The following is a 16,681-nucleotide window of genomic DNA, read 5'->3' as shown; positions in this document are numbered from 1 at the left end:
TTTGTTCTGCTTACTGTATGTACCATTGAGAAGAACTTTCATACAGAGCTGAAAGATTTGTTAAGATATTTGACGTACTTGGTTTTAAACTGAGCATTTGGAAGGACTTGAAATGTTGACTGCTTTCTTTTAAAGGATTTTAAAAACAGAACAGCTCATGCTGAGGATTCCTATGCTCTGTTTGGAATGCTAATAAGCATGTGAAAGGAATCAATGGACTTTATTACTCATCTGCATCAGTCCTGATATGTTTTTGCTATTTTTAGTGACCATGGTTTCTGATAGCTTACCTTGTAGTGAGGGAAGGGAAAGCTGCAAGGGACAGGAAGATAATTCGATTCCAGTTTATCATAGTCAGATCCTTTTATTTCACTGAAAATACGTTCAAATACTTATTTCATAGTTGTTACTTATGTTAATATGTGAAAAATACAACTGAATGCAGTAGATCTTAACCTAAGTAATGTTCTTTTAAAGATTGATCCTACAGCACTTGCACTTTTTAACTTTCATTAATATTATTCTGTCAGTTATGCATAGTATATTGGTTGTGCCTAAACAATTTGATGCATGTTTTGGCTATGCATAGATAGGAGTTCTGAAGTAACTAGGCTTTAGTTTCTGTATCCTCAACAACTTCCCTTATTGACAGATTAATTTTTACCATGTCCAGTGAAATGCAGGCTTTTCTGGTGTGCCTAATAACACTGTAGAACATATTGTGCATTCTTTACCCATTTTGCATTACAAAAAATGGGGGGTTAGAGGTGGCAATGAACTTCCTTACGTCAGCAAAGCTAAAATAGTTGGAGAACAAGATACATTTATGGTAGAAGCAACAGATAATAGAGAAAAGGTGAAATGCCTTTTTCAAACTTAATGTTACTCCAGGTTGGAAAGAGCACCTGTTGCAACCTAATGAGAAAGGTAGTTTCTTTAGTCAGAAAGGAAACAATTTTGTTTATTTGCTCTCTTGGTTATTAGTCGGGCGGGGGGGGGGGAAGAAAAAGCCATGAAAGAGGAATTTGCCAATGTTTCAAACAAATCCTGAGAAAACGCTGTTAGTTATATCCATTCACTGGTTCCTCTGAAACAATTCATGTAGCAAAAAGAAACAATAAGGAAAAATACCATTTAGTAGTTTTAAGTAAAGCGTTCACAGTCTCAGTGCCATAGAAGAGAAACTAAGGGGATTAGGTGCTTTGGATACCATGTGAAGGCCTGTAACTTCATTGTATTTTTTTCTTGCCGTGTTTACTTGTGGTCAAAGAGCCGGCAGGTACTGTGTGGGCAGGCTTTGCTGATGGTTAATATACTTTGGGTTTTAGTCTGGTATTAATTAGGAGATTCCTTGGGAGACATACCTCTTTCATCTCTGGGAACATGAGTGAAACTTGCTGTAGACGGGGCATCTCTCCCCACAGTCTGTAACAGTCCGTGCTATGTGCCTACATCTGATAGTGTTAGTACATCTAGTTTTAACGAAAGAATACCTGTTTACAGATGAAGTTTAGATTCTTTTAAAATCAATGCTTATTTGTTTTTAGTGCTTACTGATTAAGTTTCTGGCTCTTAAGAGAAAACTATAGTCTGTGCTCCATAGAATACTCTTTTTATTGAAATGTTGGCATGTTATGCAAATGTGGGACACCCTCTGAGGAAATGCAAATCTTAAAGGCCTAGTTTGTGGAAGGTGAACACATGTGTGTGTGTGTTTGTGTGTCTGTTTGCTTTTCTTTATTTACTCCTTCTGACTAGAACGGTGAAAGCAGAGGTTTCCTGTGATCACGCATAGGAGTTCTGTAACTTGGCACTGGTAAAGCTGTGTATTGGTGAGAACCAGCAGTTTGAATTTGCAGAAAGAAAATATATGTCATTATCTAGGAATGTTTTATGAGGTTCCGAAATAATCTTCAGCAGTGCCAGTCAGAACGCTCTTTTGGCATGCTCCATAGTGTCTGCAGTGTTTGCGCTGTTCTGCAGCTGCTAAAATTGTCAGACTTTAAACATAGTATATCTTTATCTACCATTGGGATTGAAATAACATGGTTTCATTTTTGCAGATAGAATATTGGTCATTAATATGCAAACAGATACCCAATTATTATTTGTCCTGCTGTTTTCAATTCTGGCAGATTGTCAGTGCTGGGATTTGAAACAAGCTCCTTAGTGTGAAAGGTCTCTCTTGTTTGTGAATAGTTCTGGAGAGATGACATGCACGCTGACTTTCTAAGGCTTACTGAGTCATTAGGGAATGTTAAATGTATTACTTTTTGTTGTAATTTTCAGGGTGTTTGAAAATGAATTTGGCTAGAGCATTTGATATAATGGAGCTAATATATTTCCAGATACTTGACACATTGCTATTTTTGTCCGGTAACTTACACAACTATGCTGATGCAGTTAATGTAAACTAGTAGTTGTATAACTTTCACAGGGAGTTGTGAAAGAAGCATTTATTTTTGGCTGAGTCTAAAAGCTACTTAACTGGAAGTAATACAAGTTAATATTTTACAATTTAATGTGAACTGTGTTCTCAGAATTGTTAATACCTTAGGGGAAAAGGAATGTACAGAAAATATTTTAACCGTGCATACAACTTTTATCAGCTTTTGTAAAAATGACTAAGTGATACAGAAAATACAGGTTAACTTATGAGTAACTACTGGTGGCGGGGGAAACAACAACAACAAAGCAAACCAAAAATGTTCAGACTTTTGGTAAACTGCACTTCTAAAAGGTTTCCATGTATTCTTATTTCCAGCCTTGAGCAAAGCCAGATGCATGTGTCTTACACTTCATTCATTGATTTCACTGATACTAAACTTGGTTTCCTTTGTGCCAGCAACAATTTTTCTGGGTAATGGAACAAACCTTGTGCTTGTGTAAATGTGTAACTCTGTCCATGTCAGAGGAGTTCTTTAGACAAATAGAATTTTTTTTAATTTTTTCAAATAACTTTTTTCTAGAATATTACTGAATTGTCTTAAAAGGCATGTTTGATCTTTTGTTTAAGTATAAGGACTGTAGTTAATAGGAATGTATTTGTCACACTTCTGTAAGCCTTCCTCTCGGAGAGCAATGCAGACTTTAGAGGATTTTTCAGGTTTTGGGGTGTTCCTTGCATAAATGTGCAGCAAGATACAGATTATCGTTCCTGAAGAAATGGTCTTCAAAAATGTATTTATAGTGGAAGCTAATATGGGACTGATAGTCATTATGAGTCTGTCTACTTCTATAAACAGGAATCTTAGCAGCATTGCTCTTGACTCTGATTAAATTTTGATCTAGAAAAGTAGTTTTGTGGCAAAAGTTTGCCATGGTTTATTACCACATTTGCATAGGAGCTTTGAAGGGTGTTTTGTGTATTTTGGGCTTGGTTCTGGGTAATAATGGAGACATTTGCCTTGATGGTTAAGTCTGACAGACCTTCATACTGAAGTGTGGAGTGAATTTATTTCTACTAGCTTGCATTACTGAGGAGATGTACTTGTTGGACTTTCTCAGGTTTTTCTAAATCTGAGATTGAATAGATTGATAAATAAATCTGGGGCTGAGACTCTGCTGGGTTATCTGGAATCGTTACTGAACTGATGGAACTTTGTTAATTTTGAACTTCATGAAAGCAGGTAGGCTTCTGTTTGAGAAGTAACCATGCTGTTTGGAAGTACTCCCAAATGTGTCTCATGTTTTATGTTAAATAGTGTGGAGCATCAGCTGCAGTAAGAATGTATTCAGGTTACAGGCTTTCACAACTCATGATGCTGTTTATGGTCCCTAGGTAGCTCCTTAAGAAATTTGTTTTAAAGAAAAATGAAGTAACATGATTTTCTTTTCTCTTGATGACTTTAGTGATTCTTATTAGAGCTATGAAGTGTTAACCCTCTAAGAGCTGTGTGTTCAGTGCTGATCTGCAGTTTTGCTAACAGTATTTAAAGGATTCCAAAAGTATAAATAGTAAATAGTGTGTAGATCTATTTAACATTAGATCTTTTTTTTTTTTTTTTTTTACTTACCAGAGAGAGGTTCTTGCTGAAGTTTTGTTGGAATGAGCAGTAAGTGGAACACTGAGATGGTGCAGAATATTGACTTATTTCCTATCAAATACACATTAAGATGTTACTACGTCATGTATACAAAGGGTTGTTAAACACATTTGGCTTAACGTGGTTAGCCCCATTTATCATTTTACAGTTTTTGAACAATATTTTGCCTTCTGAAGAAAGAGAATGTTAAATTTACCAGTGAATGTCTTTTATGGTTCAATCTGAAACGTGATAAAATTCAAGTGTTAAGACAACCTAATTTCTTGTGCCTTTTAGTGGCTACAATGTTTTTAAGCAGAAGGAGCTTTTAATTTTGGGGTATTTTTAAAAAAAGGTCTAAAAGACACCATTACAAGAGAGTATGAACAATGAGATGACAGTTTCTTTTGTAATTGACTTGAGGTGGTGGGTTTTCCTTTTTTCTTTTTTTTACTCTTTGATACTGCTTTTATGTAAAGTAGTTAAAAAATGTGGTTGTGTTGCAAGAATGCAGGTCTAACTTAGATGCCATATTGTATCTGATAATCCAATTTGCTTTCTTCAGTTATTGTCCTAGTACTTAGTCAAATGGATATTTTTAAAAAATAATTATTTCAACCCTGAAATAGACTTAAGGCTCAAGGTAAAAAAAGGCAATTATTATACGATTGCAACTTTCTAGTTTAGAGAACACAGGATTGACAATCTGATATAGTTTATAAATCTATAAAATGTTATCTCTGTCTAAACTTCATATCAAGAACTGACATTATGATAAGGTACACCTGTCTTTGTAGGCTGGAATTTACTTTTGCTACATAACTAAATTTCTAACTCCAGTCTTCGGCAGGAAGGCTGGGGTGAGAGCCTTTCCATGAGTGTCCTGTTTCAAGCTTTGCAATGAACAGCAGATATCCTTAACTATCACCTTTGTGTAGCTGGCATGTATATGCACTGTTTTCCCCTGAAAGTTGAATCCTAAATGAAGGTTTTGAACGTACCTGCATCATGTTGAGATTGAAAAGGGTTTATTTTCCTGCTTCTGGCTCACTCCCTCTTGTTACGGGCAAAAGGGAGCCCACCGTAGTATACAGGGCCAAGAATTTATTTTTAGTCATGTTAGTTTTTTTTTTTTTACAGTGGAATACTCCAAGCTACCTAATTAATACAGGAAAAGCCTCAGTAAAAATAACTTTTAAGTCTTTACCTGTATCGATGTAACCAGTAGCTTACACGTATCAGAAAAGCAACACTGAATTTGGTTTTCATGTGGTAAATGAATGGCCATCTTCAGCTTGCAGCTCTCTTAATGACATTTATCTTGAGATTTTTTTGTGTTTGTATGCTGTGTTTGTGGGGTGAGGCAGAGGGGACTGAGTGATTTTAGGGTCTATTGTAAATTTATGAATGTAACAAAGGATAGCTTGTGCTATTGCGTATAGCAGCGATTTGAGAGCTGAAGCTGAGTGCAGCGGAAACCCATATTTGATGTAGGAGAATGATGCAGGTAAAAAGCTCAGACACAAACTAGGTAGCTAGTGAGGTTCAGACACTCTTCACTCACAAAACCTAATTCAGCTTAATTTTCTTGTGTGATTTTATTATTTTTATTAAAGCAGGTGTTACTTCACAGGAGCCCATCTTTGAGTTTGGATGATTTTAAGAGATTTAAACCTCAGTGTTTCAGTTTAGCTCGCTTGGGAAACACATCAGCAAATGTTACCACAAAGAAGTTTATGCTCACCAAAACTGATACGTGTACACTTGTGTAAAAGTGATATTCCTCTGATAAACTCTTAAACTTCCCCCAAATTGTGGTATGATGGAGAAGTACTGTTCTGTAAATCGTACAGACATCTTGATGTAAGAAAGGACAAAGAATTTCTTGTTCTGTTTAAACCACCCAAAGAACATATATTTGAAACCTGTAGCAAAGAATGTGTACTCGTGTTTCTTTCTTAAACAAGTTTTGGTACACAGATTTAAAATATTTTGGGGTTTGTGCCCTAAACTTGTGACAGTTACGCAAAAAATAATCAGATTTCATGTAATGAATCTGCTGATGGCTGTGGAAGTTACTGATGGTGCAGTGTTATGCTTGCCACAGATGATGAGGGGAGGCAGAGCTCCCGAAGAGGGAGCTGCTTCTGAGCTTGAGGGGCCGGCTGCACCAGAGGGTTTCAGGAGCTGCGACTCAGATGAGAACTGCCCAAACTGACGTGCTGGAATTGGGAATCTGCCTTCAAGGACACAGGGACTGAAGGAGGGGTTTTATATAGACCTTACAATTTTATTCCAACTAACCAAGTGACTCTGCTTTTTGTAATAGGTTGTCACGTTGTGGGTTTCATTATGACTCTGCAAAGGGATGTCTGCCCTCTTTGTGCGTCATTGACTTCTTGAGTTGTTTTAGCTGTGTACAGCTGTTGTACAGCATTATTCAGAAATAGCTGGGTTACTGAGATGCTTGCAACTGTATTTGCTATACAATTTCAAGATACGTATACTTTCAGATAGCTTATTTTACAGTAGATTATACTTTTATTCTAGCAAAGCATATTTTGTAAGAGAAAAGAATAAAGTCAAGTCTTCAACAGAAAAATTAGAGCTTCAAACAGGCTTTCCCAATTATGACATCTGTTCCAAAACTTTAAACAGTTCTCTGTCCTGACAGGTAACAATATTAATATACATGCCAGAAAACTGATTGATACATGATTTAAAGATGGATTTAGTGCAGTCTCCTGAATACTGCACAGACATCTCAAGAAAGACTTAAGTAACTTAAATGTGGATCTGAATGTTGCTGTGCCTCCAAATATAGGAGAATGATGTACCAATACTGTGGCAGACTTTTCAAAGGCGTATAGTCGTGTGCTTGCTGTCAGTGGTGACCCAGGTGGACCGGAATTTCCCTCTAGCTTTTGAAGACATAAAGGAACTTTTCAAAAATAATACATCTTGCTAGTTCTTGTGTATGTTGTTACACTAATACAAAGGAAGAGGAACACTTGTTTGATTCCCATTTGGTCTTTGCTGGGGGTTCTGTTAAGGTTTTTTTTTAAGGCAACAGTATCTGGACAGTTTGACTTTGACTCATACCTGCATTTTATAGTATGAACATTTGTCATGAATACAACTAATCGTGATTATGTAGCGTTTATGTAGAATACAGTAATATATTTTTGGTCAATGGTTTAAAAATAAGAACAAATACAGTTTCAATACTAGTGCTGCACTAAATATAAGTATTAGGAAGGGGGAGGGGCATAAGTAAGAAAAGTAGGAAAGTTACAAATTTATGTAATCTATCAAAAATATTTTGAAAGAAGAATAAAATGGTGTGAAAGGATCAAGCAAGATAGGAGCATGAGTGTGAGTTTGGGAAGAACATAGAGTTCAAGATGTGGTGAATTGTTGGCTCTTTCAGGAGAAAAATGTACAAATGCCCAAGCTGCTACTTCAGCTGTTGGAAACAAATTCTTACATGCAAAAAGATCAGTGATGCAAACTGAAATGATGTGGAACAGTAGAGGAAGTGCCAGGAGTTTAGAGCTATAAAAAGCTTTCGAAATAAGACTTTGGTATGAACTTCCCTGCAAAAAGAATATTGTTAACGACAGTATTAGGCTGAATGAGAGGTTATTTTCATGAAGCAGTGGGACAGGAAGTACTTGCTGAGATCTACACCTGTGAAAGAATGTATAATGAAAGGTGTCTACCAAAGCAGAGCAGTTCAGCTGGTGTTATAACCGCTCTGAATCTTAGGATTTGACAGCAGCAGTCAGTGTGGGTACTGAATTCTGAAGGATAGCTAACAAACAGTATTTCAGCTCTAGGTACTGGCTGTACTTCTTCAAGCTCAGGGACTCAGAGGTTTTGTTAGTTATTACACTGTAGCAGTATAGTTAGAAAGCAACTGGAAATACTCAGGATAGTTGAGAAATACAGAGAAACTTTGTTTACTCATCAGTGGACAGATAACATCCTCTGTGTAATCTGTACATCTGTGCAGCAGTAAAAATTAGATCAGTAGTATGTCATGCGACTACAGTGAATACTGACAGAATTGATTATTGCCTGCTCTCCCACTTGTTTTTGAGGTGTCTGTAAGTTTCTTCTTCTGTTATACTGAGTAATAGTGGGAACCTTTAACAGAGGATAGCTTCTTTTTTCCTATATTTTTGTGTAACCTGGCAACACGACTGGAAGTGGAGGGCAGAGATGCAGTTCATCCTGCAGTCCTCCTTCAGCAGCTCATTCCAGAACTTTGTCAGACCCAGAGAAGAAGAATCCAATGATATTGCTAATGTCTATGTTTGCAGCAAATTTCAATCAATTAGGATGGAGGTATGCATATAGGAAAAGTGAATAGTTAACACAGAGGCTGGAGGAAGCTTTGATTTTTATTTTTTTAATTTGCCACATTTTCTATCTACCAATACAGATCTTTCTGTGAATTATGTTCTTAAAGATAACTTCAACAGACTGAAGAAGAATTTTCCACTTAGGAATTACTGCTTGACAGGGAAGTATTTAGTGTCTTCTGTATGTAAGTATAATGATAAAGACATTTGAATGTGTCAAAAGTAGATTGTATAGTGCAGCATTCATCAAAGCAATAAATTTGGTGTTACTTTTTTTCTCCTGATTCTAAGCTAAGGTGCCTTTATTTACAAGATGGGAAAGTAGGAATTGTTAAATGAAATTTTGACTTAAGAGATCTTATCTTGTTATACAGATCTTACACCTTCCATTTTTTCCAGAGAACCTACACAGTGTTTCTGAAGTAGTCAGAATGACAAGTCTTTGGACCTACACTTCACTGTGTAAGGAAACTGAACTTTTGCACGTTGTCAGTTGACATTAAATAATATGACATAAGGTTCCACTTGCCTGTGTGTGCTTAATGTCCTTGGTTCTGTCTGTGATAACTTCACACAGGCCATACAGATGGGTATAAAAAAGTAGAAAACTTAATGAAATTGGGGCTTATTGGGTTTTCCTTTCAACAAACAACGTGTTTTGGAGTAGTCCTGTACTCCTTTCAAAAAGAAAGGTTCTAAAAGAGAAAGCAAGCAAACTGCCAAACCACATTTTCTTATTGTTCAAATAGAAATATATTTTGCCTTTTGGGTATGTCAGACAAAACTTTTTGAACTGAAAGATCCTTTTTTTTTTTTTTTTTTTTTTTCTGATTAGGAGAAGTTTTCTGTTTGTCAACAAGGACTTTAACAAAGCAGCCGTTTGGTGCACAAAAATGCTAATGCTTGATAATTTGTAAACACTGGCTAAATAGAAAAGTTGAAAATTGTTGGGGGTTGGGGTTTTTTTTTTGTTTTTTTTTGTTGTTTGCTTGTTTTCCAGCTACTCTAGGGGAGTTAGGGTTTGAAGTTACAATTCAGTCAACATTTCAGTTTAGACGAATTGATGCTGATAATGCAACTTTTGATCCAGCTTTGGATTCGTAACAACAAAGCTATAGAAGACTTTGTAGGCCACGTTTGTAAGAACACATGACTGGACTGAGTCATGCTAGAGGACCGTATACCATTCTCCTGTCTCCAAGCAGTAAACAGAGTAGCACAAGTATTTACGGTGCTACCCCTGATATCTCTGTATATCTTCATTTCATGAACTTCTGGAGCCAGATGTGACGTTTTACATAATTACTTACCCTCATTGGATTGTTATTGTATGAACATGTCCAGTCTCCAGTGTCGTTTTTAGCTTTCACTTAGCTTTTGGCAAGGAGTATAGGAGGTTTATTGCCTAGTGCAAGCAAACCACTTCCTTTTGGTTTAAATCTGTCTTCTACTAATTCATTTTGATAACTACTAGCTCACATATCAGAGCATACAGTGGTACTTAACTGCTCTTTCTGTACCACTGAATGACTATGTAGACTTTGTAGTCATGGCTTTGAAATGCATGAGTAGGCTGATGCATGAGTTTGTCATTGCTGTTGCACTTTGAATTCCCCTTCCCCCCCCCATCTGTTTTTCCCCCTGTATCCTTTTAGGTGAGGCAACCAGAACCTAACAGAGTATTCAAGGTGCAGACAAAGTGAATTTATGGTGTGGTCTGATGTCCTCTGTTTTGTTCTGTTGTTTCCCTGATTAATACTAGATTTCCATTAGGTTTGGACAACCCACCCCCCAACCCCTCCACCCCGAGTAACAGCTTGATTTTTATAGCCTTATCTAGTGTTATAACAGAGCTCACTCCTGAATTCTGATAGTCAACTTAGCCTTCATAAATGTAAGAATGAGGTTAGGATTTTTGCCATGTGTGTCACGTGACTTGTACTGAATTGCATATACTGTTTTATTGCAAGTCACAAAGTCTCATTAAGAGTATCTGCAATTCTTCAGTTGCTCATTGTACTTACTATTTAAAGTCACTTAATATCATCAGTTAAAGCATGTTAATTTGTTTGTCCCCCTTTTCTAGGTCTGTTTTGTGTATTTAGGTTTACTGCTACCTATAAACTTGTCCAGCCTTTTGCTGTCCTGTTCAGTGTCAAAGTTTCTCTTGCTCCTTTACACTAAGCCAACTTCTGCTGCCTGTTAGCACTTCTAAACTTTCTTCCTTACTGTTCTTCAGATGTATGAGCAGCTCTCCATTAACATAAGCAAGCTGCTTCAGGGTACTACTATCAATTGCAGATAAGTACTAGCCTTTGCCAGTTTCTCCTAGAAAAAAAGTCTTGACTCGTTTCAAGTCATTACATTTTCCTTCAGCTTCTGTGAAGTTTCACTGAAACATCTGGCTGACATGCTGTTCCTTTCTCTGCATTCATTGTTCAGGTATGATCCTCTCCCCCCATTTAGTAGGCATCATAGTAGGAACTTGGTCTGTGTTTTATGAACTTTACTAACACAGGTAAATGAAGTATCTTATGCAGAAAGGAGCAGCTGCTGCTAAATGTAGTGGAAGTCCTATAATCATGTGTGTCAATAAGGACACTTACCGTAGTCTCAGGACTGAGATTCTGGCGTTTTTTTAGATTGTGCTTTCAGGTACATTTAAAAAAAAAAAAAAAAAAAAGGCTTTCTCTCCTGTTTTTTGGTTTTGTAAGGTGTGATACAAATGGTGAAAGATAAACGTGAGAGGAGATTGTGTTTTATTTTCCTGCACCCTCTTGGTTTTAGGTCTGGCTCTTTACTTGATCTGAATGTTTAAACAGTATTAGGATTCATGCAAGATGCCATATTGGTTGGCTGTAAAGAAATCCAGCTATATTTGAGCTGTATGTTCAACAGAGGAAGCAATTGGACTGAAGTGGGGCTGTGTAACACATGCTTTAATATTTGAATTTGAGTTAGGTGATACTAGGGTAGCTTAGCAGGACAAGTTGGCTGGATATGGGTGAAGAATGGGGCTGCTATTCTCAGCTGAAGTGGGAAATAGGGAATATAATATAGAAAGGAACAAACCACCACTAGGAATTAAACCAAGAAGATTAATTGGGAGTGATAAGCTTTATTAGGAGAGGCAGGTGCAAAAGAGGTCTTGAACTGCTTGAAGAATCTGGAAGGCAATCCAGAATTCCCGAGTCTCAGACTTCATTAGATGTTGGCAAGTAGCCATGAAATCCACTAACAGAAAATGTGTGCTCCATTTCTCTCTTGCTGGTTCACACAGCTGTTGTAGGTTATAATCTTATATCAGTTAGGAATGCCAGAATCCATGCTACTTCTTCAATTTTAATTTGCCCCCCATTCTCCCTGTGAGTATGTATTATAATTGTCTTTAATTACATGTTCACACACTGTCTTTTGCTGGATTCTTACTCAATTTAATGCATAGGGTGGATGGTATTTGGAGAATGAGAGTTGTACAGTTAATGAAGCTGTTGTCTCTAGGGTTTCTGCTGTGACTTGGTGCAGAAATTGAAAGTCACGTAGTGACTGCGACAGATAAATGAAGGAGAAGAGCAATGATGGCCTTCCAATGTAAGGCATTCTAGAGGACCAAGGATTACTGTTCTCATGACTTCTAACTTTGAAACTTCTAACTTTGAAGTTCTTTAATCCAGCTTTTTGTATATGTCTCCAAAGCATTGTTTGTAAAAACTACTACAATACCTACTCGCTTTTGTTGTATGTCTTGGAGTAGATTTTCAGACACCAGCACAATGAGGAGGAAAGATGGCTGAAGTTAGTTTGCTGGAAATATGAGGGAAGAAAAATTCTTAGAACTCATAGCTACAGACATTGCTGTGTTGTGCCACGGATCACAGTCTTAAACTTGTGTGACACTGAAGAATAAATATCCTATTTCAAAAAGGAAGAAGGCTTAAGGGATTTCAAAACCAGAATTGTATTGCTACTTTTTTTCTTTCTCCTCCCATCAATTTAGAGGGAATCCCAGAGGAGTACTGTATCCAACATCGTTTAAGGCTGGTCTGTTTCCCTCTTCTTGAGCTTCTTTTGTATATAAAGCCAGTGGAAGGAAATGGAAACCAAATCTTAGACTTTTATCACCATCTGGTTAAGGCCCTTTTCATTAGATAATTCATTTAATAATAGAGGCTTTTTCGTGGCTGTGTAATATTTCATGTGATGAAATAAATGAGTACCAGAGAATGGCATGAAACAAAGGCATATGCTAGAATGATTAGTCTTGTCAGTATTAGCAGGTTTAGGTGTAAACTGCTCAGCATTTGCATTATATAAGCAGTTGTATTTATGTAATTAAAGTAGATACCTTAAAATCCTTTTGGCATTTTATAGTAGTTGTGCTTTTCTGGCAAATTTTGCATTTAGGAACCCAAAAAGCTAGCTAGCGCCATCCCTTGGCTCTAACTCTGAAGCCAAAACACTGAAGATTTGGAGCCCAGGTTCCTTAACATGGATCCAGTCATGCTGGGGCTTTCCAGCAACAGGGCATTTGTTTCCCTGACATAAAATAACGCCCACAGTAAATGAGGGTGGAATCTCCTTCCTCATCGTCCATATCTGATATTGCCTGCATTGAGTCTAGCTGTGACTTGACTGATACCCAGTGTGAGAAGGAATGAAAAATAAGAGTTGGACAGTAAACCTCATGCTTGTGAAGTGGCATTGTATTTAAACCAGTCATTGGTTGTGTTTGTTTTTTTTCCTTTTTATATATGTGTTTATTTTTTAAAATCAGTGTGTGGAAAGGTATCATGTCACTAACCAGGTTGTTAGGTTTCTTTAAACTGACTTTCACAAAAACATTTTGTCTAGCAAGTTTTTTAATCACCAAACATGGTTAGAAATGCTAGCACTTTTTCACTCAAGTTTAACAGCAAATATGCTGAGAATTCATAATTTGGGGAAGGTGAATAATCCAGAGCGGTTTGCTATGAACAGGAAAATAAGTTATCTGGAGTGTATGTGTGGGGGAATACTTGGTGGTTATGAGGTTATAGAAATCTTAATGGGCCACGGAAAGCAGATGAGGATATTTAATATTAACTGTGATGTTTTATATTCCTCATCTTTAAAGAAAGATATAACAACATATACCTTTACCTAATGGATTTTTTTTATAAAAACAAATCAATGTTTCCAGATTGCTGTGTTGCTACACTGATGAATGAGGTGGAAAAACACATAAGTGCCCAATTGGGAGAAAGATCCAGCTATTTTTCAATAAATGACACATTAGAACACATATGTAAGGATGAGAATTCAAAAATACTAGTGCATATTTTTTATGGTATGAACTTTAAAGTTTTTTCCAGTATGATAGTGTCCTCTTTTCACTGTCACATGTAACAAATGTAAATGTGAGCTTTTAAAGAGCTCTTTCTGTAAATATGAGCTTAAAAAGTGATATTTTGACTATGGGTAATCAGACTCGGTTATATGATTTTATTTTAAAAAGAACGCTAGCAGAGTATTGTGCATCCTTTTGATGATACTGTATTCTTTTTCCCTTTTGACATAATTAACAGGAAAGGTAAATGGAATCCCCCCTCCTCCCTCCCAGGAGAAAGAAACTGGGGATTTTTTGCTTGCAAATTGTCATTTAAATTATTTTCATTATATCATATTCTCAGCTCTTTTTAACAGAGCTGGAACATGATCAGAATAATCAGCCTCATGTTTTCAATCACTGTCTTCAATTCTTTCCTCTTTACTGCACTCATGTTTTCCTAGAATTTCCCTTCCAAAAAAATCTTAATTTTTCTAAAAGATTTTATTATCAGGTGGGCAGTAGCAGATTAATAACAAAAGCAATAAAAAGGAATGTAATTTTAAAATCTTTACACTAACTGTAATTGCTCAATTAGTAAGGGTTTTAGAATTCTTGAGGGTGACCTTTTAGCTGAGTTGTTAACCAGTTCCTATTCAGTTTTCTTCCAATTAGCTAGAGAGCGCTTAACCTGATATTTTGAAGGGTGAAAATCAAAGCTAACCTTTCACCTTTTTTAAGATTTTTTTTTTTATCATTTATGAATTCTGTCCTTTCAAATTACCTTTTGAATCACTTGCATTATTTCAAAGTGTTAATACTGCTATGTAATGATGAACAAATTTTAACAGAGTTAGTGTGAACCTGATCTTCATTAAAAGTTTGGGGAAAATGGAGTAATGGGTGTTTAGCTAAATTGAGTGGATTGTAGAGAAGAAGCTTTTGTTTTGCTTAGGGTTTCCCCATCCCCCCGGCCCCCACAATAGTTTATTTACATGCTCTGTCAAATACATGCACAGCAAATGTGGCTGTCCTCAGACTTTCTGTGCCTTTGATGAAAAATTTGGCTGTATAGGAATAACTTCTCAAGGATTTCTTGTGATTTACCCTTTTTTTTTTTTTTTTTTTTTGGTACAGTTAGCCCAGTTAGGTTCAGGTAACTGGAAGCTCTGGATGCAGGTAACTGGAAGCTCTGGATGGAATTAACAACATCGCATACATGCGGATTACCTGTGGTGCCTGTGAAGTTGGTGGCACTGGGCATCAGCAGCCCTGTGCCCGCACAAGCATTTCCATCTGAATTTTTTGAACACCTGCATCCTTGTTAACGCAGCAGTCTCTGATGCAGTTCCTGGGGAGGTAGAAGGGGATGTGTGTCGCTTTCTTCAGTGACATGGATTTAGGCTCTGATTTTTATTTTAATTTTTCTGTAGAGCTCTCCCAGAGAAAGAATGCTTTGCATTTTATAGCTGTCAAAGGACTTCTTATTTGAAGATGTATTGATTTTATGCACCCTAGCTCTTTATGGGGAGAAAGCAAGTTTATTATTTGTTCTTTGTTAAACTTAAAATGATGTGATGGCCTCCCTCAACCCGTCATGTCTTTTCCAAGCTAAAGGGTCATGGTCTATTTGGTTAATTCTGCAGAAATAATTTGGTACCTTGTTCTTGTTATTTTGAAAGCACTCAGCTTCTGGAAGAACAAACTCTTGTTTAAGATGCATCTTTGGCTGGTTCAGCTTTAGATGTTTGAATAGGGGAAAAAGAAATTTAAGTCTTACAAAGACCTTTTAGCTTCAGCTGAAATTAACCATGACAAAAATAAATTTGCCTTTCCTTTTCCTTCCAGACATCCCATTGAAGATGATATTGTGGATTCAAATCTAAACTTTGTCCACTGTAAACCAAATCCTAATGCAGTGATAAGACTTGATCTTTAGGTTTTGACTTGATCACGATAACAGACTAACTATCCGTAGAAATGCCACTATTTTTGACCTGAAACCTTTTTGCTGTACCGCCTGTGCAAGATGGAGCTTGCCACTTTGTAAATTTGCCTTCTTTTCTAAAACAGGATACATTGAGAGTGCTACACAGAAGAAAACATAAAATAACCAGTCACATCCAGAACTGTCGGTATTCCACCTGAACGAAAGGCTACTGTACTTAAATGCATGATAGCAGTTTGATTTGTGCTATCTTATGAGCAATTAGAGCACAAAAATTGGAGCTGAAGTGCTTTGTGATTCTGAAAGAAAGATAAACATTGAGACTATGCTGCTTTATCTTTTTGAGTAGCAAGCAAACAGAAGGGAGGTCAAGACATCAAAGATGTTATCACATTTTGCACTTTAAAAGATCAGTGTAGTTACTAGTTTGTGTTTTTTTTTTTTTTTTTTTTTTTCAAGTGGCAGGATTAAATTTAAGGCAAAGATTTCTGGAACACTTCTTTACCAATGACTGTGGCACAGATTTATTGCTTTCAGTTGCATATTTTGCATTAGGACAAACAAACAATAAAAATAACTCTGTTCCAATTTCAATGTTTGAAAGAATTCTGAACTGTAAGAAACTTGGATAAATGTTGTAGCCGAACAAGACAGAAATAGCTTTCAGAAGTTTCTATGCAGACTTGAAATTTCTCAATTTCTTGTATTAGTATTTTAGTGTTTAAGTATTTCAGAAGAAGGTTAAATGTTCAGCAGGGCCTCATATCCATGCAGCATGTTCAGAACGCTGATGTATACCTTTTCTCAGCCACCTTTTCCTTTCGAACATCAGTGTGGAGATTGGTTATGGTAAGATTTATGTACAAGACAAAATCTATACAACATTAGGACTAAACTTTGAGGCAGACTGGTAATTTCCAGTAATCAATCTGCTTTTAAAAATCAAACTGTAACATTTCATCTATTAACACTCTTTGTTTTTGTTAGATTTTTGTCATGACTGTTATGTTCTAAAATCATTTTAATGTTCAAAATT

The 16,681-nt window shown here is 36.5% G+C and overlaps 1 protein-coding gene across 3 annotated transcripts in view; it reads left to right on the top strand.

The window, feature by feature from the left end:
• CADM2 (cell adhesion molecule 2) overlaps positions 1–16,681 on the top strand; it is a 671,675-nt gene that overhangs the window by 56,141 nt on the left and 598,853 nt on the right. The gene's annotated exons all lie outside the window — the stretch shown is intronic.

This window comes from Falco peregrinus, chromosome 4 (assembly GCF_023634155.1).
Source record: "Falco peregrinus isolate bFalPer1 chromosome 4, bFalPer1.pri, whole genome shotgun sequence".
In the NCBI taxonomy this organism is placed as follows: domain Eukaryota; kingdom Metazoa; phylum Chordata; class Aves; order Falconiformes; family Falconidae; genus Falco; species Falco peregrinus.
Note: the sequence above shows the minus strand (reverse complement) of the source record. Positions and strands in the feature narration are given on the sequence as shown.